The sequence below is a fragment of the Triticum dicoccoides genome, chromosome 7A (genome assembly GCF_002162155.2).
Source record: "Triticum dicoccoides isolate Atlit2015 ecotype Zavitan chromosome 7A, WEW_v2.0, whole genome shotgun sequence".
Classification (NCBI taxonomy): domain Eukaryota; kingdom Viridiplantae; phylum Streptophyta; class Magnoliopsida; order Poales; family Poaceae; genus Triticum; species Triticum dicoccoides.
In genome coordinates this window covers 535,854,135-535,876,886 of record NC_041392.1, presented here as the reverse complement: position 1 = coordinate 535,876,886, position 22,752 = coordinate 535,854,135, and positions in this window count along the sequence as shown.

The window sequence follows — 22,752 nt, the reverse complement described above, 5'->3', positions numbered from 1 at the left end:
TAAGGTAAGGCAACACCCGTGGGAATACCGTGCGTGAGGCCGCAAAGTGATATGAGGTGTTACATGCTAGATCGATGTGGCATTGAGTCGGGGTCCTGACACCCATGCTACACGAGCTGCAGAACAAGCCAAACAGAAACAAATAGTTGCCACAAAACAAGCAGAGACAACCCTAGTTGTTGCAACACCTTCCACAGTACCACCAGCTGCACAATTTACTCGTTCATCAACTCAGCTAGCAGCACGTTCCCAAGCTCCCTTGCCACCTGACACTACTTCCGAAGCACTCTTGACACAAGATGAGTTGGCAAGATCAGATGAACTTTGTGAGCTTTAACAACAAGAAGGTAGTTGCTGGAGTCAAGTTACAGTTGCATGCTTCTTTATATATAGTCTCATAGTTTGATGTACACTAACACTTCCTATGTTTGTTGTTGGACTAGCACCTAGGCGCAAGAGGAAACAAACATCAGGGATAATGCTCGATAGGTTAACTAAATATAGAGGAGGAAGAATGGAGATCCGTTTCAAGGCAGGTTTAAAAAGGCCAAGTGATGCTACAAAGTCAGCCAAGTTAGTATCAGAGGCAGCGGTTGCTGTTAGGTGTCATGTACGTATCCTCCCAACATGGATTCAGTACAGGAATGACAAAGACGAAACCCAGTTCAACACCTTCCTCGACCATTTATCTGTAAGTATGGTTATGTATGGAAACTAGTAATATCGTCTTGCTCTATCCAATACTTTCTAGGTTGCTGATAATAAGACTCCCATAATTTTCAACAGATGAGGTTCAAGTTGGATAGCCAAGATGATGCAACTAGACAAGCTTGCACCCATGTTTTCAAGTCTGCTCCATAACAGTATCGGTATAACTTGAGGAAAACTCACTTTGAAGGCAAGGCTAACAGTGAACTTGCCCAAACATCTCCAGTGGAAAATATATCTGATGAAGAATGGAGAGGCCTCGTTAAACACTGGTCTGATCCGAAGTATCAGGTACATTATATATATGTGATCAGATCACATGTTGAAGTTCTATTTACGCGTGTGCCACACAAATCTATCTTCTTGTAGGTGAACTATTCAAAGAACAAGGCCAACCGTACGAAAGTGAAATTCCAACAGACGACAGGATCTCATAGCTATATTGCACACTACGAGGCTCTTGTAATTAGCTGCTATTTCACTCTTTTCGCTGTACCATATTATGAGATCTATATTGACTTGTTCCAAATGCAGAGGAAAGCCCGCAAGGACCAAAAAATACCTGGACCAAATGTTGTCGAAATCTTCAAGGACTGTCACACCAGCAAGAAGAAGGGCATGACTACACCAGTCAAAGCCGCTATTGTAAGTCCTTAATCCGCATGCCTTTTAACTACTACTTACTCTGACTTGTGCCTTGAACTGCATGGTTTGCAGCCAATGTTTATTACTCTTTTCAATTTTATACACAATTGTCTCAGTGTATCACCACACCTTACAAGGTTTAAAAGAGAGGAGTGATGTTCGTTTGATCTTGAGCTGTAATCTAGTTCCATGCTGGACTTGCCCACACAACGTTACAATTGCCTGTTCGTCTGTTCTCAATTCTTTTGTGATATGAATGATGTCATACTATGCTTACCGTATTATAAACTTTGTCTCTTTATCCTTAGCCCTCAATACAATGTGAAGAAATAGACAATACATTAGCGATGGTACATGGTCATATGTTTGGAACCTGGTTTTATTATGTAGTTTGCAATAAAATACAACTATTATTTTACATGGGTTCACCAGAATAAGTTCTTTGTATAGACCAAAGCTATTTTGTTTGGTTTTTCTGCCTCCTTAATATCTTCTATTCTGGTACTACTAATGTAAAACCACAACTTTTCAGCGAGATATGGAAAAAAAATGGTGGAACCGCCACCTTCTGAAGGTGACGAGGCAACTATAACCGCAATGTCAGCTCTTGCTGCAGTGGGTCAGTACATGTCCACTAATAGTGCCAAAAGCACGTTCCTGCATAATACTGGCTTGGTTGTTAAGGCAATCTCGTCCAAACTGCCTCATGATCAAGATATGCAAGCTCAAAACAATGTTGTATCTGCGCTCCAGACACAAGTCCATTCCCTAATAGAGACCCTTTGTTAAACAAGGAGAGAAATTGTTCGATGTTTTCAAGATATGCATGGTTTTGAAACCAGACAATCAGACATTTGCTATGTTGTTCGGGAGCAAAGGAGAACTGAAGGCGAAGGTTATGGTGCTCCATCGGACAATACAACATGAAAACGTAACAGTCAGGTCAAATGAACTGAGCTTCTGAACTTCTGGTGGTGCATTTATCTGCTAGACTATTAACTTTTATGCCAACCTTCCTTTTGTTTTATAGTTGTAATTTGTTTTGGTGTGATACAAAATTTGTTCTTAACATGCTCCCACTGGCTGAAGAAAACAGCAATCCATTTTTGTATAGTGTAGGGTCTTCCCTATATTTTCACTGGTGGCGAACTTTGGTGCCCACTGGCTGTAGTTAACATGGGCTTCCTACGGGCCGTAGAAACAATGGGCCTTATAAGGGTCGTAGAAACAATGGGCCTTCTACGTGGCATAGAAACAATGGGCCTTATATGGGCCATAGACACAATGGGCCTTCTGTGGGCTGTATCATCAATGGGCCTTCTACGGGCTTATGATCGGCTGGCCAAACATGGCCATAAATTGGCTAGAGTTGAAATCGTCCGTTCATGGGTCGACCATAATGGGCCGTCGTTAATCGGCCATATTTTGATGACGCTATGAAAATGGCCCAACGTATTAACAGGCCACAAATGGGCCGACTGTAACCACGGGCTGAATTTGGCCCACAAGCAGAAAATGACAGTAACGGGCCGTAAGTAAACGAATGTGGAAATGAGCCCAAGAATAAATGGGCCCCGAGAAGGCCGAAAGATAACATGGGCTGGAAACGGCCCAACGGAATAATGGGTCATTAATGGGTATAAAGTGATACACTGTTCATTACGGGCCAGTTTCACCACGTGCCGTTAATGGGTATAAAGTGATACACTGTTCATTACGGACCAGTTTTACCACGGGCCGTTAATGGACCGAGAGTAATAAGGGCCTCATACGGGCCGAAAGACATCATGGGCCATACATGGGCCGGAAGTTAAAACAGGCTGGAATTATATTGGACGGCCGAGATGACGCTACTGGGCCTAATTCAGATAGGCCGTTAACGGGCCCTAGGTTAGCGGGCTGTAAATGGGCTATATGCGAACAAGCCGTTAACAGGCTTGCCGTGGGCCAGCCCGCCTCCTTTTGACCAAGTCAAACGGGCCGGCCTTTTCACAAGAATGGGCCTTTGTTGGGCCGTGCCACGTGTCGACGTATCATAGGCGCTTTGGGTCCAATGAGTGGATGACATCTGTCCCAACGGTGAGCCGACACGTGTTTCCTTCAGCCAATGATGATTTTACACGTGGAAAATCCCCATTGGTCGGGGCTGTTAACGGGTTATTGGATCCAAAACCGGACCCGATAGCTTAACGGCATTCCTTTACGGTGGATGCCACGTGTCGGTCACCCTTGACGAAAGCACTTCTGTGACGCGCGATTTATCATCATGGAAGTGGACACTTCCATGATGATAATTTTGGTAATGCCATGGAACACTTCTACGACAGCACAGGTATGACTATCTTGATTCTATCCTAAATTTGTCATGCATGTACATGCATGACAGAAAATGTGACCTACTGTGACAAACACGTATCATCACGGAAGTGTATTTTTTTGTAGTGATCGCTAGCCTGGGCACGTGCCGAAGCGAGGAGGAGCGTCGACGGACGGGACGGGCCTCGTTCCCGTCCCTGATAAAGCTAAGGGACACCTAAGCGATGCTTTAAATGCATCTTGTCCTGTAATACTGGCGATAAGCTCGCAGTACTATAGGCCTTTCCACCTCCTGTGTGCCACTGTAGCAGCCCCTTTCGACTATAAAAGGAGGCTATCGGTGTCAAAACCGGCGGATCTCGGGTAGGGGGTCCCGAACTGTGCGTCTAAGGCGGATGGTAACAGGAGGCGGGGGACAAGATGTTTACCCAGGTTCGGGCCCTCTTGATGGAGGTAATACCCTACTTCCTGCTTGATTGTTCTTGATGATATGAGTATTACAAGAGTTGATCTACCACGAGATCCTAGAGGCTAACCCTAGAAGTTAGCCTATGGTAGGATTGTATGTTGTCCTATGGACTAAACCCTCCGGTTTATATAGACACCGGAGGGGGCTAGGGTTACACAAGGTCGGTTACAAGGGAGGAGATTTACATATCCGCATTGCCTAGCTTGCCTTCCACGCCAAGGAGAGTCCCATCCGGACACGGGACGAAGTCTTCGATCTTGTATCTTCATAGTCCAACAGTCCGGCCAAAGGATATAGTCCGGCTGTCCGGAGACCCCCTAATCCAGGACTCCCTCAGTAGCCCTGAACCAGGCTTCAATAATGACAAGTCCGGCGCGCAATATTGTCTTCGGCATTGCAAGGCGGGTTCCTCCTCTGAATACTCCATAGAAAATTTTGAACTCAAGGATAGTGTTCGGCTCTGCAAAACAAGTTCCACACCCTACCGTAGGGAGAATAATATTTCCATAAATCTAATCTGCTATCACGTTTTGACAGCACGACATCACGTCATGGCTCGGTCTTTATCTGAACCTTTTTTCTCAACCAGCGCTATGCATATTGCGAGGCGGTTTTTTTGACACGTCTCATCAAAGGAGAGATCGTGTCCCCCTTATTACGGGATTCTCATCAATACGGACATGGGTAATCCAATTGTGCATGTTGGTATGACTCCTAGATCTTAGGTAAGTCCCAAAAAGCCACAAGGAGGACGATTGATATTCACCTCCTTTATAAAGAGGGCGAGGCCTGTCTTTTTCCCCCTCGTGCTCAATTGAATCCTTCCCCCACCTCAAGTTCCAACACCCAAGGCTCAGGCCAGGCACTTCGGACCTTCAACCATGTCCGGATCCAACCTTCAAGGTCGGTGCATGCCTTCCTCTATCACAGAGGAGGACATCAAAAAGCTGAGAGAGGCCGGATATCTGACCGCCGAAATTTCGCATAGGCTGCCCACCCGAGGGCAGGTCATCCCTACTCCCGAACCCACCGAGAGTGTCGTGTTCATCTCTCACTTCCTCCGAGGACTAGGCCTCGCTCTGGATCCCTTTGTTAGGGGGCTTATGTTTTATTATGGGCTGGATTTCCATGATCTGGCCCCGGATTCCCTTCTTCACATCACGTCATTTATTTCGTATGTGAGGACTTCCTTCACATTACCCCTCACTTCGGCCTGTGGCTCAAGACCTTCGATGTGACGTCGAAGATGTTCGAGGTGCGGCACACAGAGTGCGGAGGTGCCTTAATAAGCAAAATCACTGATGCTCCATGGCCAGAGGGTTCCTTCTTAGAGGTGTCTAGTTTGTGGTAGCGGGAGTGGTTTTACATCACAGCTCCCTGAAGTGCCAAGTGGGTAGCAGCCCCTACCTTCGGCTCGGGCCCCCACCGTAGCTGACGTCATGGATCTGCAGGGGGCTGAGCTGGGGTACAACAAAGAATGTGCTAATATTGCAGAGCCGTATCCGAGAACTCTTTGAGAGAGATTTCAGCCTGGTTATGGTAATGCAAGTTATGCTAGCTCGTCGAGTCCAGCCTTGCAAACGTTGGCCCCTCAGCATGTGAGAATTCTACCCGGAAGGACCGCAAGCTATTCAGCACTTCTTCAGCATGACACTCGAAGAGATGTTCAAATCGTTCTTTGGACCCCAACTAGAGTGTCTGCAGACCACTGAGGATGTGGGTTTGAGCTGCAACCGCCCTGATACCCAAGTAAGTAATCCCATGGCCGAACACGATGTCCTTTTATTTATCATGACATCATTCTAAAAAGTCGCTCTTTGACCAGGACTGGATAACAAAGGCGAAGATCATCAGGTGTCCGCCCCCCCTTCCTAAAGGCTTGGACAATCCGGTACTGGACAAAATGCTCGAGCCGGCGTCTTATCAAGTGCCCTCAAAGGAAGATGAAGGGGGGAATAAAGAGGCCGACAGCGGGCCTCACTCACTACTTGTCCCAACCGACGGGATGAGCGCCTCCGTGAGGGAGGATAAACAGGGGAAAGAATCTGACATTCCCTCTCCCCGGGGAAGGAAGAGGACTACCTCTGAGGATCCGGAAACTAAGGTTTCCAAACGGGAGAAGAAATCTTCTCCAGAGGGTCCTAGCTCGGAGGGTATTTTTTCTGCACAATGTCCGCGCGGGGATCAGCCCTCTACCGAGCTGTAAGTAATCAAAAAGTACTTACTAATGAAAATATCCTACCTTACTTCTGAAGACAATAACTGATGCTTATAAATTGTAGTCCGGATAGCAGCCCTTCTCGATAGAGTTCGTCTTCGGGGGATCTTCTTCCGGAGATGATGGAGAGCAAAACGGATCCTCCTGACACCCCACCTCCGGAGGCGGGAGACCTTGAAGTGTCGTCGCGGAGGGTATCTCCTGATCCGCCTAGGCAAGAGGATAACCATTTGGCTACCCGGAATCCTCAGTATTCGGCTCCTAAGGAGAGCAATGGCAAGAGTCCGGAACCGTACAGAGTGTGGTCGGACGCACTGAGGGATCTTCTGGGGCAAGCGGCCGTCTCAGAAGCGCGTCGTACGCTGATGGGTACAGTAATTGAAAGGATTTCATCCGCTGAAAGAGGATTGCAAGAAGCCTTTATGAGTCTGCTGAAAGGCTTTGAGGTACGTGAAATAGTGTATGTTTTTGATAGTACCACACATGTTAGGTGTGCCCTATGCAGATAGTAGCCCCTGAGACTCTGGTTGTCGTCGAGAACAGCGGCAAACCGAGGATCATATTCCCAGGTAATAACCCGAATGCCTTTATGTGCAGGTGGCTGAGGCTCCGGTGGCTAGCCGGACTGATGTGTTTACCGAGCCAAAGCGGCAACTTGATGCGGCCGATGCCGATATCGTGCTTGTCAACCAGCGGCTTGACGAGGCACGGGGTAAGTGATTTCTCTGGTGATCGTCACATAATAAGAGGAGCATGATGCTAGTATCATTAATATGTTGTGACTGCAGATGGAGCTGCTACCGTGGAGACCCTTCGGGTGGAGCTTGCCCGAGCCAAGGAACAAGCAAGGAGTAGCAATGTGGCCTCTCTAAAGGCGGCCAAAGAGTTGAGGGCCAAACATGCCGCGCATTGCGAGAGCAAGGAAAGAATAGCCAAAATGGCTATATAGTTGAAAGACACCGCTGACTGCTACCAGCTTCTTGAAGAAGAAGAAAGCCGAGCGAAGGCGACGGACCTAGAGAAGGCCCTGGTAGCTTCCAAGGAAGCCCGCTCCAAAATTAGAGCGACAAAGGAGGAGCCGCATCAAGCTGCAGATATCGTGTCTGGGAATCCCTTCTTGTTGAAGACAAAGTTCAGAGATCCGAAGTATGCTCCTCTTGACCGACTATGGAGTTCTGAGGACGCCTATGTGGATTTGGCTGCAATTTTTGCTGATGCGGCCGAGTACTTCAAGGATCGGAAAGATCACGAAGTGGAACAGCGGTTCTGGTCACAGTTTCATGCTCCAGCCCGTCCGATGCTGTTGAATGAGCGAATGGCCGAGTGGACCGAGCTCCATAGGTTGTCCGGACATGCCATGAGGTCCGTTGTGGATCATCTGTGGCCGGGAGGGCCAAGGCCGAATAGCTACTTTAGTTTAGTGCAACAATTCCTTGGTGTTGTGTCGCACATCGATGCTATAAAGAGATCGGCGTTCATAGAGGGTGCATGGATGGCCTTTGCCTGTGTCAAGACATATTGGGCAGAGATGGAGGCCACCACTGTTGCCACACAGGGTTCGGCCGTAGGCCGAGTGGCTGCCGAGCACTACTTTGAAGAAGTTCTTGAAGGCGCTCGTTCGATAGAGGCTCAGTGCTCGAAGAATATTATGTTCTAGTGACATGTACTCCCATTGTAAAAACAAAGTTTTATTGAGTTATCAAGGCTGTGTTTATACTTTTGCCTAAAAGTATTATGATGCCTCCTGTGCGGCCGTTTATGTATATATGTATATAACCTGAAAGTTTGTAGTCGTCGGCTTCCGCCCCCACGCATATAATGCGGGGGTGTTCGCCGAAAAGGCGTATCCACACTTGATCCAACGTCTCGGTCCATTAAGGAGGTGGTAGCACAGCGAACGAGGCAATCGGACTATATTGCTTTAACACTTTCACTTAGCCATAAGAGTTTGACGGTGGGGCTACTCTATAGCCCCTGGTACTTCCACGCTCGTCCAAATACGGGGCACGTATGTACATGGTCGGGAAACGGCCCTTTGTTAATGCGGAGGAATCCCTAAGATTCCGTTGAGTCATCGAGTGGTTGACCAGTCTCTCACTATATCATGATAGTCAGTTTTCGGCTTTCTCTACTGAGGTGCTCATCCGGATGAACCAGGGCACAATCGCAGTAATTCTCCCAGTTCTACCTTAGCCGATATGGCGGAACGTAAGGTACCAAAATGTGGGAGCTGGGCAAACCCAACATTTGACCAAAGACATGATTCGGAGCTGATGCATATAGGGCCAAACTCGTGACGCTGAACACTCCCTAAGGTGTTCGGTCTTTATATCATATACCGGGCTAAACAATGCCCTTAATATTAAACCCCGTGTGTCCAGGTACGTGCAATATCCTGACATGGCCACATGCCAACAACGTCAGCATCCTTCTCGATTGTGTAGAGTATCCGGAGGATGTGAGCAACAAGAGACAGTAAAAAAGGTTTACGCAGGGTCTTAATCTAAAAAGAAACCTTTGGGCGGGTCCCTACTGCACGTTTGCGCCTGTGTCTCCACTGTGCCGTGTCCTGGACGGGTGTAGCACGATTGCCATCTGTAAAAGGAAAGAACATAGGTGAAATTTGCCGTGCCAAAAAAAGGAATTGGTTATTATCAATGAACTATCAAAATTCAAGAGAAGTCAAGTTGAGCCGGGCTAGCCCTGATTACACGCGGGAAGCCCTTGGTATCGTCTATGAGGGTTTGATCATCAAACCAATCTCATGTATATGTAGTGGAGCGCCGGACTCGTCTAACCGTGTCCGTGGTCTTGACGACCTGTCATTTTTTCTTGTTGGTGAGGCCGTCTAGTTTGCGGCTGTTAAAGCCGTCGCGTCCTCTTACGTACGTGAAAATCGTTCAGTATTTCTGCTAATTGTGATGATGCCGCGTGGACCGGGCATCTTAAGCTTGAGAAAAGCATAATGCGGTATTGCATTAAAACAAGCAAGAGTCGTTTTTCCAAGTAGTGCTTGATAGTCACTTCGGAATGGAGCGACGTGGAAAGTTAACCTTTCACTTCGGAAGTTATTGGGAGAACTGAATACAACCTCTAGCAGTAGAGAGCCCGTACAGCGGGCCTCTTGGCCTGGTATTACTCCCTTGAAGGTAGTATTACTATGGCTTATTTGTGTCAGGTCTATCCCCATTTTGAGGACTGTGTCCTGATATATCAGATTGAGATCACTACCGCTGTCCATGAGGACTCGTGTGAGATGGTACCCGTTTATTATTGGGTCTAACACCAAGGTCGCCAATCCATTGTGCCGGATGCTTGACGCATGATCCCTGCGATCAAAAGTGATCGGGCAGACCAACCAGGGGTTGATCCTATGGGTGACGGGCTCTATGGCGCGTGTGTCTCAGAGTGCGTGTTTGCTTCTCTTCTTCGTCACATGGATCACGTTTTCTGTTTTAACCTCTGGTGGGAATTTTTTCCGTCCTCCGGTTCTTTGCTGGCGAGGTTCGTCCTCGTCTTCGCTTGGTGTCTCTTCCCCTTTGTGTTCAGCGTTTAGCTTACCGGCCTGCTTGAAGACCCAACATTCTCTATGGGTGTGATTTGCCGGTTTGTCGGGGGTGCCGTGAATCTGACAGAGCTTGTCAAGAATCTTGTTTAGGCCATATGGTCCTTCTGTGCTGCCTTTAAAAGGCTTTTTCCGCTGACCTGGTCGAGAGCCCCTAAATCCGGCGTTTACCGCCGTATTATCTGGGCTACCTTCATTATTTCGACCCTTGTTTTTGTTGCGTCATGCTTTTCCATTCCCATCCCTGACTTCGGATGTGCTTGGGTCGCTGGTGCTGCTACAAGCTAACCAGCTGTCTTCGCCCGTGCAAAAGCGGGTCATGAGGCTTGTTAGGGCTACCATTGTTCTCGGTTTTTCTTGGCCGAGGTGTCTGGTGAGCCATTCGTCTCGGACGCTGTGTTTAAAAGCTGCTAAGGCATCGGCGTTCGGGTAGTCGACGATTTGGTTCTTCTTGGTGAGGAACCTGTTCCAAAGCTTTCGGGCGGACTCTCCGGACTGTTGGATTATATGGCTTAAATCGTCTGCATCCGGAGGTCGGACATAAGTCCCTTCGAAATTAGCCCGAAAAGTGTCCTCGAGCTCCTCCCAACTTCCAATTGAGTTTTCAGGGAGGCTTTTCAGCCAGTGTAGAGCTGGTTCTTTGAGCTTGAGGGGTAAGTATTTAATGGCATGGCGATCATCTCCGCGAGCCATATGGATATGGAGGATAAAGTCCTCCATCCAGACTCCAGGGTCTGTGGTCCCGTCGTATGCCTCTATGTTCACTGGTTTGAATCCTTCTGGGAATTCATGATCCAGCACCTCATCTGTGAAAGATAGGGGGTGTGCGGCGCCCTTATATTGGGACATGCCATGGCGTTCGGACGGTTGTAGTATTCGGTTTTGATTTTGTGCCGGAGCGCACTTCCTACATCCGTAGATGGATCTGGTCGCATCGGATTTTTGGCACAAGTTCTCACGTAGATCGTGTGTTGACTTATGTGCGACTTTGTTGGCCGCTCTATCGCGGTCACAAGGTGGTGGATCCAGCCGGTTGGCCGTGTCATTTTTCGGCTGCGTGGGCTCTAAGGCCTCATCGTCGAATTCAGGTAATAGCTTGCGCTTTGGATAGCTATTTGTGTGGTAACTTCCACCATACTTTGTTTTATTGTCGAGCACTTTGTTCCACCTGCTCTTGAGCGTATCTTGTGCGGCCTTAAGCCTTTGCTTTTGCTTCTTCAGGCTCCTCGCTGTGGCAGTAAGCCTTCTGCGGAGGTTCTCTTGCTCCAAGTGTGTTTCCGGGATGACATGTGCCTCTTCGTCCAGACTATTTTCCTCCCGAGATGGGGTTTGATGAGGTTTATCCTTGGCGTCGCCGTGTTCGGACGTCGGATCCGCACTATGTTCACTATTTGCATCTTCGTCGTGCTCTGCCACCGGGGCGGTGCAGTCGTCATTTCTTCTAGAGTCGACTGGACTATTATTTCCTCTTGCATTGTTATCGCTGTTTTTGCAATGGCGGGACTTAGAGCGGCGCCCCTGACGTCAGCACTTGGGTTGCTTGGAGGGGGCATCCTCCGCTGTCTCTTCGCCATTGCCCTCTATGGGTGTATCCACCATGTATTTTGTCATGTGATGAAGTGGTTGTCCGGCGCCCTGTGGGCGCTGGTTCCTGTTCGTCTCCTGCATCTTCGTTCATGCCGTCGATGTCTTCGGAGTCCAAGTTAAGCATGTCGGTTAAGTCGTCGACAGTGGCTACCAAGTGGGTGGTGGGTGGGCAGCAAATTTCTTCGTCGTCCGCATCCCATTCTAGCCGAACATAGTTTGGCCAAGGTTCTCCTAACAGGGAGAGAGACCTTAATGAATTTAGCACATCACCGAAAGGCGAGTGCTGAAAGATATCCGCGGAGGTGAACTCCATGATCGGCGCCCAGTCGGGTTCGACGGGCACGAATATAAGCGGCTCGGAGTCCATGGCCGAGGGTGAATCCAGTGGTTCGGCAACACGGCTCTCGTAAGGGGTGAAGTCAGTGTCTGGCTCTATCGCTGCTAAGAGCACGGCCTCCGTGGTGGGGTCTATCCCTCCGCTCTCGGATGGCGCGATTTGTTCTGGATTGACGGCTGGAGTAGTTGGAGTAGTTGCAGATGCGATCTCCCGAATACTGTCCGACGGTAGAGTTATGTCATGCTCATCGTGACTGTGCGACACACCTGACATGGGCTCGAATCCGTCAAATATCAAGTCTCCGCGGATATCGGCCATGTAGTTCAAGTTTCCGAATCTGACCTGATGGTCAGGGGCATAGCTCTCGATCTGCTCCAGATGGCCAAGCGAATTGGCCCGCAGTGCGAACCGCCAGATACAAAGATCTGTCCGGGGAGGAAAACCTCACCCTAGACCGCATCGCTACCAATGATCGAAGGAGCCATCAAGCCTTATGGTGACGACACAGTGGAACTCTCAATGAAAGCACCAATGTCGGTGTCAAAACCGGCGGATCTCGGGTAGGGGGTCCCGAACTGTGCGTCTAAGGCGGATGGTAACAGGAGGCGTGGGACAAGATGTTTACCCAGGTTCGGGCCCTCTTGATGGAGGGAATACCCTACTTCTTGCTTGATTGTTCTTGATGATATGAGTATTACAAGAGTTGATCTACCACGAGATCATAGAGGCTAACCCTAGAAGCTAGCCTATGGTATGATTGTATGTTATCCTATGGACTAAACCCTCCGGTTTATATAGACACCGGAGGGGGCTAGGATTACACAAGGTCGGTTACAAGGGAGGAGATTTACATATCCATATTGCCTAGCTTGCCTTCCACGCCAAGGAGAGTCCCATCCGGACACGGGACGAAGTCTTCAATCTTGTACCTTCATAGTCCAACAGTCCGGCCAAAGGATACAGTCCGGCTATCCGGAGACCCCCTAATCCAGGACTCCCTCAGAGGCCTATGGTGTACTGGAGGGGGATTCGGTTCTTTTGAACTACACAGCCACCGTAGCTAGTTCAAGAGCCCAAGAACACTCAATACATCCACCAAAGCAGGACTAGGGTTTTATGCATCCTTCCAGCCCGAACCTGGGTAACAATCTTTGTGCTGACTGTTAATCCTGCTCTTCTCACGACCCCGCACCCCGGCAACCTTAGTAGGGATTCTTGTGATCCCATGGGTGTTATTTCCGACCGACATCTTTGGCGCGCCAGGTAGGGGGCTCGCTTTTTGAGAATCGGGTCTGGTTGTTAGCCTAGCAGTTCTTCGTCACCATGACTCCCAAGAAGAAGGCGTCCACGGCAGTCGGTTCATCGGGGGCCAGACGGCCCGTACCAGTGAGGGCGAGTAACGGGCTGGTCGCAGATAGGACCCGAGGCGTGGCCCATGAGCACCAGCATCACTCTAGCAGTCAGAGCCTGGCGAGCGGCGTCGCTCGTACGCAAGACGGTGGGCTGCACGCCACAAAATCCAGAGATGGAGTTGGGCCCCCCGCAAGCGGCGCGGGGCCCTCCGGGGTCGCTGCAGTATCACCCACGGGCGGCGCGACGACCTCCAGGACGCCCACTCCAACACCCACAGTGCGCTCTTCCCATGGTGTGCGCGACGAGTAGCGTCATCGTGCCGGTGACCCTGAGCACTACCGTGGGAAGAGCCCTGTGCATCACCTGCAGGACGAAGGAGGCCAGCATGCCCGCCGAAGTGCTGGCGATAATGGCACACAACTGCTGGGCCGTGGTAGAACTCCTTCTACCATGGTTAGAAGTCGAAGCGCGCCACGGTCCATGCAGCTCTCGCCACCACCCACGCCAGCAGAAGCCTTGGCGCGTGCGCAGCTGCTCCTCGACTTCCCTCCTGCCGCGGAGAAGCTCGGCGAGTGGAGAGCCACCATCCGAAGCCTTGTCGCCGTCGCCAACAAAGATGATCCGCGACCAGCGGGGCCCTCGGGCTGGTGCTCCACCGAGCCACCACATGCCGGCGGTGGAAGAACCGGGGGTGTTGCGGTCACAGTGCACCCTCCTCCGTGCCAACCACCATGGGTGTCAGCCCGTCGTGACGACACTTGCGATAACATCTCCATAGCGTCGTCCGACCTGCGAACCCACCGCAACCATCGCCAAGTTCTTCGGGAGCGATCCCATGAAGACGCTCGAACCAACATCGAGCGCCGGCGCGATACACGCCACCAGTCGGACAAACGGGCAGGGCCCGCTGCGGACCACCCGGCTCCGGAAGGCTCCGGCGGCCTACCTTACGAGGTGGGTTGCCCAGGCTTTACCCGGGAGCTACGGCAGTTCCAGTCGCCATCGCACCGCATGTTCAAGCCCGACGTCGGCGAGAAGTACAATGGCAAGACCCATCCGTCGGAGTTCCTCAGCATCTACACCATTGCGATGCAAGCCGCTGGGGCTCGTGACGACAAGGTACTTGCCAATTACTTCCCGCTGGCCCTAAAACCCAACGTCATGTCTTGGTTGATGCACTTGCCAGTGGACTCCATTTCTTCTTGGTCAGATATGTGCCATGAGTTCATTGGTGCCTTCACTGGAGGCCACCAAGCTCATGGCCAGGTGAGTGATTTGCATATCATTCCCTAGAAGGAAGGAGAAAACTGGCGCAAGTACATACATAGGTTCAGCCGGGTGCAGTACAATATCCCCAACGTTCACCCCGCGGCCGTGATTAGCGCGTTCCATCAGAACATGTGCAATCGCAAGATGCGTGAGGAGCTGGCGATGAACAAGGTTAAGGACGTGGTCGAACTTTATGTTTTGGCCGATAGGTGCGCCCGAGCTGAAGAGGGAAGGAAGTACCCCGGTGAAGATGCCGGCGCGGAAACTGACTCTAGTGATGAAGCCACCGCCGCCCCGACGAAGAAGGGCCGGCGTCGCAACAGGAAACACAAGGGCAAGGCTGTGCTTGCCGTCGAGGGATCTGACGATATCGGTGCTGCCAAGAAGGCCAAAGCGGACGACCCCGGCAAGGAGATTGTTGGGTGCGCCGCTTGCCGGGCCTTAGCAGCTGCCAACAAGCCAGGGAGATGTCCACCAACAACACTGCTGAGAACAAGGGATTGCTTGCCGGTCTCAGGATCGCGGCAGACCTCGGAGTTAAAAAGCTCATCGTCAGGGGTGATTCGCAGCTTGTCGTCAGACAAATCAACAAAGATTATCAAAGCCCGTTGATGGATGCCTACGGAGATGAGGTGAGAAACCTGGAGGAGCGCTTTGACGGTATACAAGCGGAGCATGTTCCTCGAGCGGAGAACGACATCGCCGATTACCTGTCAAAGCGTGCTGCATTCAAGTTACCTGTGGAACCAAGTACCTTTTTGCTTCGGCTAACTCAACCATCCGTCGAACCGCCAACGGAGCAGAACAAGCGGAGGAAATCTGGCCCCGGCAAGTACTTTCCCGCCGAACCCCCAGGGACCGCTGGCAAGGGTATTGCCATGGGCCCCGAGCCTGCCGGGGAGCGACCGACAAGCCCTGGCCGTAGAGACAGGCGCTCCCATGGTGGAAGAGATGCCTTTGGCCCTTGCCTTCGAGCCACAGGCTCCAGCGTGGGCACATCACACCGTCTGTATCCTCCAGACAGGGGAACTTCCTGAGGAGCAGGAAGAAGCAGAAAAGGTAGCCCGTCGGTCTGCCTTGTACCAGTTCGTCGATGACGTCCTATACAGAAAAAGACCGAACGGTGTGAAATTGAAGTGCATCCCCGGGAAGAAGGACTGGAGCTGTTGGCAAACATATGGATGCATATGTGGCTCCCACATAGGGTCGAGGGCCCTTGCCGGCAAGGCGTTCCGACAGAGTTTCTTCTGGCCCACTACCCTCCAGGATGCAACGGCACTAGTAACCAAGTGTGAAGCGTGTCAGTTCCATTCAAAGAAGCTTCATCAACCAGCTCAAGCCCTTCAAACAATCCCTCTCTCCTGGCCATTCTCGGTCTGGGGGCTTGACATACTGGTCCCTTTACCCCATGCTGTCGGGGGCTTTGAGTACTGATAACCCACAAGTATAGGGGATCGCAACAGTGTTTGAGGGTAGAGTATTCAACCCAAATTTATTGATTCGACACAAGGGAAGCCAAAGAATATTCTCAAGTATTAGCAGCTGACCTGTCAATTCAACCACACCTGGATAACTTAATATATGCAGGAAAGTATTTAGTAGCAAAGTAATATGATAGTAGTGGTAACGGTAGCAAAAGGTAATGATAACAAAAGTAATGTTTTTGGTATTTTGTAGTGATTGTAACAATAGCAACGGAAAAGTAAATAAGTGAAGAACAATATGTGTAAAGCTCGTAGGCAATGGATCGGTGATAGATAATTATGCCGGATGCGGTTCATCATGTAATACTCATAACCTAGGGTGACACAGAACTAGCTCCAATTCATCAATGTAATGTAGGCATGTATTCCGAATATAGTCATACGTGCTTATGGAAAAGAACTTGCATGACATCTTTTGTCCTACCCTCCCATGGCAGCGGGGTCCTAGCGGAAAGTAAGAGATATTAAGGCCTCCTTTTAATAGAGTACCGGACCAAAGCATTAACACATAGTGAATACATGAACTCCTCAAACTACAGTCATCACCGGGAGTGGTCCCGATTATTGTCACTTCGGGGTTGCCGGTTCATAACACATAGTAGGTGACTATAAACTTGCCAAATAGGATCAAGAACACTCATATATTGATGAAAACATAATAGGTTCAGATCTGAAATCATGGCACTCGGGCCCTAGTGACAAGAATTAAGCATAGCAAAGACATAGCAACATCAATCTCAGAACATAGTGGATACTAGGGATCAAGCCCTAACAAAACTAACTCGATTACATGATAAATCTCATCCAACCCATCACCGTCTAGCAAGCCTACGATGGAATTACTCACACATGGCGGTGAGCATCATGAAATTGGTGATGGAGGATGGTTGATGATGACGATGGCGACGGATTCCCCTCTCCGGAACCCTGAACGGACTCCAGATCAACCCTCCCAAGAGGTTTTAGGGCTTGGAGGTAGCGCCGTATCGTAAAACGCGATGAATCCTTCTCTTTTTTTGTCCCTGAAAGTGAATATATAGAGTTGGAGTCGAGGTCGGAGGAGCTCCAGGGGCCCACGAGGTAGGGGGTGCGCCCCCACCCTCGTGGCTAGGGTGTGAGCCCCTGGTCTTGATCTTTTGCCAGTATTTTTTATTATTTCCAAAAAGACGCTCTGTGGAGTTTCAGGTCATTCAGAGAACTTTTGTTTCTGCACATAAATAACACCAAGGCAATTCTGCTGAAAACAGTGTTAGTCCGGGTTCGTTCCATTCAAATCATGCAAGTTAGATTCCAAAACAAGGGCAAAAGTGTTTGGAAAAGTAGATACGACGGAGACGTATCAACTCCCCCAAGCTTAAACCTTTGCTTGTCCTTAAGCAATTCAGTTGAGAAACTGAAAGTGATAAAGAAAAACTTTTACAAACTCTGTTTGCTCTTGTTGTTGTAAATATGTAAAGCCAGCATTCAAGTTCTCAACAAAGATTATGAACTAACCATATTCACAATAACGCTTAGGTCTCATGTTTACTCATATCAATAGCATAATCAACTAGCGAGCAATAATAATAAATCTCGGATGACAACAATTTCTCAAAACAATCATAATATGATATTACAACATGGTATCTCGCTAGCCCTTTCTGAGACTGCAAAACATAAATGCAGAGCACCTTTAAAGATCAAGGACTGACTAGACATTGTAATTCATGGTAAAAGAGATCCATACAAGTCATACTCAATGTAAACTAACAGTAATGAATGCAAATGATAGCGATGCTCTCCAACTGGTGCTTTTTAATAAGAGGAGGATGACTCAACATGAAAGTAAATAGATAGGCCCTTCGCAGAGGGAAGCATGGATTTGTAGAGGTGCCAGAGCTCGGTTTTGAAATAGAGGTGAATAATATTTTGAGCAGTATACTTTCATTGTCAATATAACAACCAAGAGATGGCGATATCTTCCACGCTACACATATTATAGGCGGTTCCCAAACAGAATGGTAAAGTTTATACTCCCCCTCCACCAACAAGCATCAATCCATGGCTTGCTCGAAACAACGAGTGCCTCCAACTAACAAGAGTCCCAGGGGGAGTTTTGTTTGCAATTATTTTGATTTAGTTTGCATAAAGCATGGGACTGGGCATCCCGGTGACCAACCATTTTCTCGTGAGTGAGGAGCGGAGTCCACTCCTCTTGAGAATAACCCGCCTAACATGGAAGATACGGACAGCCCTAGTTGATACATGAGCTATTCGAGCATACAAAATAGGATATTTATTTGAAGGTTTAGAGTTTTGCACATACAAATTTACTTGGAACGGCAGGTAGATACCGTATATAGGTAGGTATGGTGGACTCATATGGGATAACTTTGGGGTTTATGGGATTGGATGCACAAGCAGTATTCCCGCTTAGTACAGGTGAAGGCTAGAAAAAGACTGGGAAGCGACCAGCTAGAGAGCGACAACATTCATGAACATGCATTAAAATTAATCAACACTGAATGCAAGCATGAGTAGGATATAATCCACCATGAACATAAATATCGTGAAGGCTATGTTGATTTTGTTTCAACTACATGCGTGAACATGTGCCAAGTCAAGTCACTTAATTCATTCAAAGGAGGATACCACCCTATCATACCACATCACAACCATTTTAATAGCATGTTGGCACGCAAGGTTAACCATTATAAGCTCCTAGCTAATTAAGCATGGCATAAGCAACTATAATCTATAATTTTCATTGCAAACATGTTTATTCATAATAGGCTGAATCAGGAACGATGAACTAATCATATTTACAAAAACAAGAGAGGTCTAGTTCATACCAGCTTTTCCCATCTCAGTCAGTCCATCATATATCGTCATAATTACCTTTCACTTGCACGACCGAACGATGTGGATAATAATAATAGTGCGCGTGCATTGGACTAAGCTGGAATATGCAAGCTTTCAATAAACTAGAGAAGACAAGGCAATATGGGCTCTTTTGTCAAATCAACAATAATGCATATAAGATCCACTTCAACAAATTAATTATGGTCTTCTCCTATCGACCCCCAAAGAAAACTAAAGAAATAAAACTATTTACACGGGAAAGCTCCCAACAAGCAAAAGAAGAACAGGAAATCTTTTTGGGGTTTCTTTTTAATTACCACTACAAGAATGGAAAGTAAATTAACTAAAAGCTACAACTCATTTTTTGGTTTTTATTAAGGTTTATTAAACACACAAGAAGAAAGCATAAAAAGGAAAATAAACTAGCATGGATGATACAATGAAAAAGTATAAGCACCGACTTCTAGCAATGAGTGTGTGAACATGAATGTAATGTCCGTGAGAAATATGTACTCCCCCAAGCTTAGGCTTTTGGCCTAATTTGGTCTAATGCCACGGATGGCCTAGCGGATATCCAAAGTTGTAGTTGGGGTCGTACTGAGATGCAGCAGTCATTGCATCGTGGGCTGCAGCTTGGAGGCGAGCTATCTTAGCGGTCCTCTTATACTCTTCCGCCTCCTCTCTGGTTATAAAATATCTCCCTTTTGCTTGAAAGTCAAATAAAGTAGAAGCAGGGAGAGCGACGTGGTAGCTGCATCGTCTGTCAAAGATTAGTCGGTACTGGAGGAACTGATCGTTCCTCTCAACAAACTGATGACGAACCATAGCCTCATAATCCAAATAAGTAGGAGGCAACTCAATATCATCCTCATGTATGGTTACACCAAGAAAATTAGCTATGCGGGTTGCATAAATTCCACCAAAGAAATCTCCATTAAATCTGTTAAGATGCAACCTACGTGCAACAATGGCTCCCAAATTATAAGATTTATCTCCTAACACAACACTCCTAAGAATACTGAGGTCAGGCACACACATGTGACATGCTTCATCTTTACCATTAATGCATCTACCTATGAAGAGAGCAAAATAATGTATAGCAGGAAAATGGATGCTCCCTATGGTAGCTTGTGTTATATCTCTAGATTCTCCCACAGTTATATTAGCAAGAAATTCCCTAAATTCAGATTTGCGAGGTTCACTAGTACTACCCCATTGTGGAAGTTTGCAAGCAGTGGTAAAGTCCTCTAAGTCCATAGTGTAAGAATTTTCTTAAAGATCAAACATGACAGTTTGAGAATTACGCGAGGATGAAAATTCAAACCTCCTCACAAAGGAGCTAGTGAGATAGTGGTACTGACAGCATTTTTCTTCCTCGAAGCTCACAAGATCAGCGTTACGCAAATATGCGTTAAATTCTTCCTTAATCCCCGCTCGATCCGTGAAGTCCTCTGAAGGCCATTCACAAGGCCGTACTGGAGCATCCCTTGGTGGCTCATCATCAGCATCACGCATTGCAAGCCTGGGTTCTTGTTTCCTTGAAGAACCACCTTGGTACATATTCCTAAACATATTTCCTCCTCAAAAAAATTTCTGAAATTTTTAGTAACTTCAAATAAAGGTGAACCAAACTCAACAAAATTGATAGCAACTACTCTTACAAGTGCCTAGAGCCTATATCATGCATCAAAACTACTTGGAACCATATAAATTTGACATGCAAGCTCAAGAACAGGGTCTCCTAAGCAGCAAAAATATGCAATGAATAAAGCACTAGAACAAAAACTAATTGGACCAATGGAGGAGTCACATACCAAGGAACAATCCCCCCAAGCAGTTTTGTGAGAGGTGCTTTGAGCAAGGAGATCGAAAATCAGAGCAAAATGAGCTAGAACTCGTGCTTGAGCTGGATATTGGTGTTTGTGGGAGGAAGAAGAAGTGTGTGGGTGCAGGAATAAGTGGAGGAGGGCCATCATGGGCCCACGAGGCAGGGGGCGCGCCCAGGGGGTAGGGTGCGCCCTCCACCCTCGTGGCCAGGTGCATGCCCCCCTGCTGTGTTCTCAGTGCCAAATATTCTCAAATATTCCAGAAAAATCATATTTAAATTTCAGGGCACTTGGAGAACTTTTATTTTCAGGGTATTTTTATATTGCACGGATAATTCAGATAACAGACAGAAAATACTATTTTTATTTTATTTAATATAAATAACAGAAAGTAAAAGGAGGGTACAGAGAGTTGTGTTTTCTAACTTCATCCATCTCATGCTCATCAAAAGGAATCCACTAACAAGGTTGATCAAGTCTTGTTAACAAACTCATTCCGAGTAACATGGAACCAGAGAATTTTCGAATAACACTAGGTTACCTCAACGGGGATATGCACATCCCTAACAATAAGAATATCATATTTCTTCTAGACAGTAGGTAGAGGAAACTCAAAACCTCCAAAAATAATCGATGGAATTTTTCCAATATAATTGATACTATGAACTTGAGGTTGTTTCCTCGGAAAGTGTATTGTATGCTCATTACCATTAACATGAAAAGTGACATTGCCTTTGTTGCAATCAATAACAGCCCCTGCAGTATTCAAAAAGGGTCTTCCAAGAATAATAGACATACTATCGTCCTCGGGAATATCAAGAATAACAAAGTCTGTTAAAATAGTAACGTTTGCAACCACAACAGGCACATCCTCACAAATCGACAGGTATAGCAGTTGATTTATCAGCCATTTGCAAAGATGTTTCAGTAGGTGTCAACTTATTCAAATCAAGTCTACAATATAAAGAGAGAGGCATGACACTAACACCGGCTCCAAGATCACATAAAGCAGTTTTAACATAATTTCTTTTAATGGGTCATGGTATAGTGGGTACTCCTGGATCTCCTAACTTCTTAGGTATTCCACCTTTAAAAGTATAATTAGCAAGCATGGTGGAAATTTCAGCTTCCGGTATCTTTCTTTTATTAGTAACAATTTCTTTCATATACTTAGCATAAGGATTCATTTTAAGCATATTAGTTAATCGCATACGCAAAAAGATATGTCTAATCATTTCAGCAAAGCGCTCAAAATCCTCATCACCTTTTTTCTTGGATGGTTTGGGAGGAAAAGGCATGGGTTTCTGAACCCATGGTTCTCTTTCTTTACTATGTTTCCGAGCAACAAAGTCTCTCTTATCATAACGTTGATTCTTTGACTGTGGGTTATCAAGATCAGCAGCAGGTTCAATTTCTATATCATTATCATTGCTAGGTTGAGCATCATCATGAACATTATCATTAACATTATCACTGGTTTCAGGTTCATTACCAGATTGAGTTTCAGCATCAGAAATAGAAATATCATTTGGATTCACAGGTGTTTCAGTAATAGGTTCACTAGAAGCATGCAAAGTCCTATCATTTTTCTTTTTCTTCCTTTTAGAAGGACTAGGTGCATCTATATTATTTCTCTAAGAATTTTGCTCAATTATCTTAGGGTGGCCTTCAGGATACAAAGGTTCCTGAGTCATTTTACCAGTAATAGTAGCCACTCTAACAGCAAAATCATTATTCTTACTATTCAATTCATTGCGCAAATCATTTTGAGCTTTAAGTACTTGTTCTACTTGAGTGGTAACCATAGAAGCATGTTTACTAATAAGTATAAGTTCACCTTTGACATTAGACTATAATCACCCAAGTGTTCAAGCATATCATCACTGTGTTTTAGTTCTCTACCAAAATAAGCATTGAAGTCTTCTTGCTTAACCACAAATTTATCAAACTCATCTAAGCATGGGCTAGCAAACTTAGTAAATGGGATTTTAGCTTTATCATATCTATAGAGAGAATTTACCTTTACTACCTGTGTTGGGTTATCAAGACCATGTGTTTCTTCAATAGGAGATGGATTAAAATTATGAATTTCTTCGACAGGCGGTAAATTAACACCATGTATTTCTTCAATAGG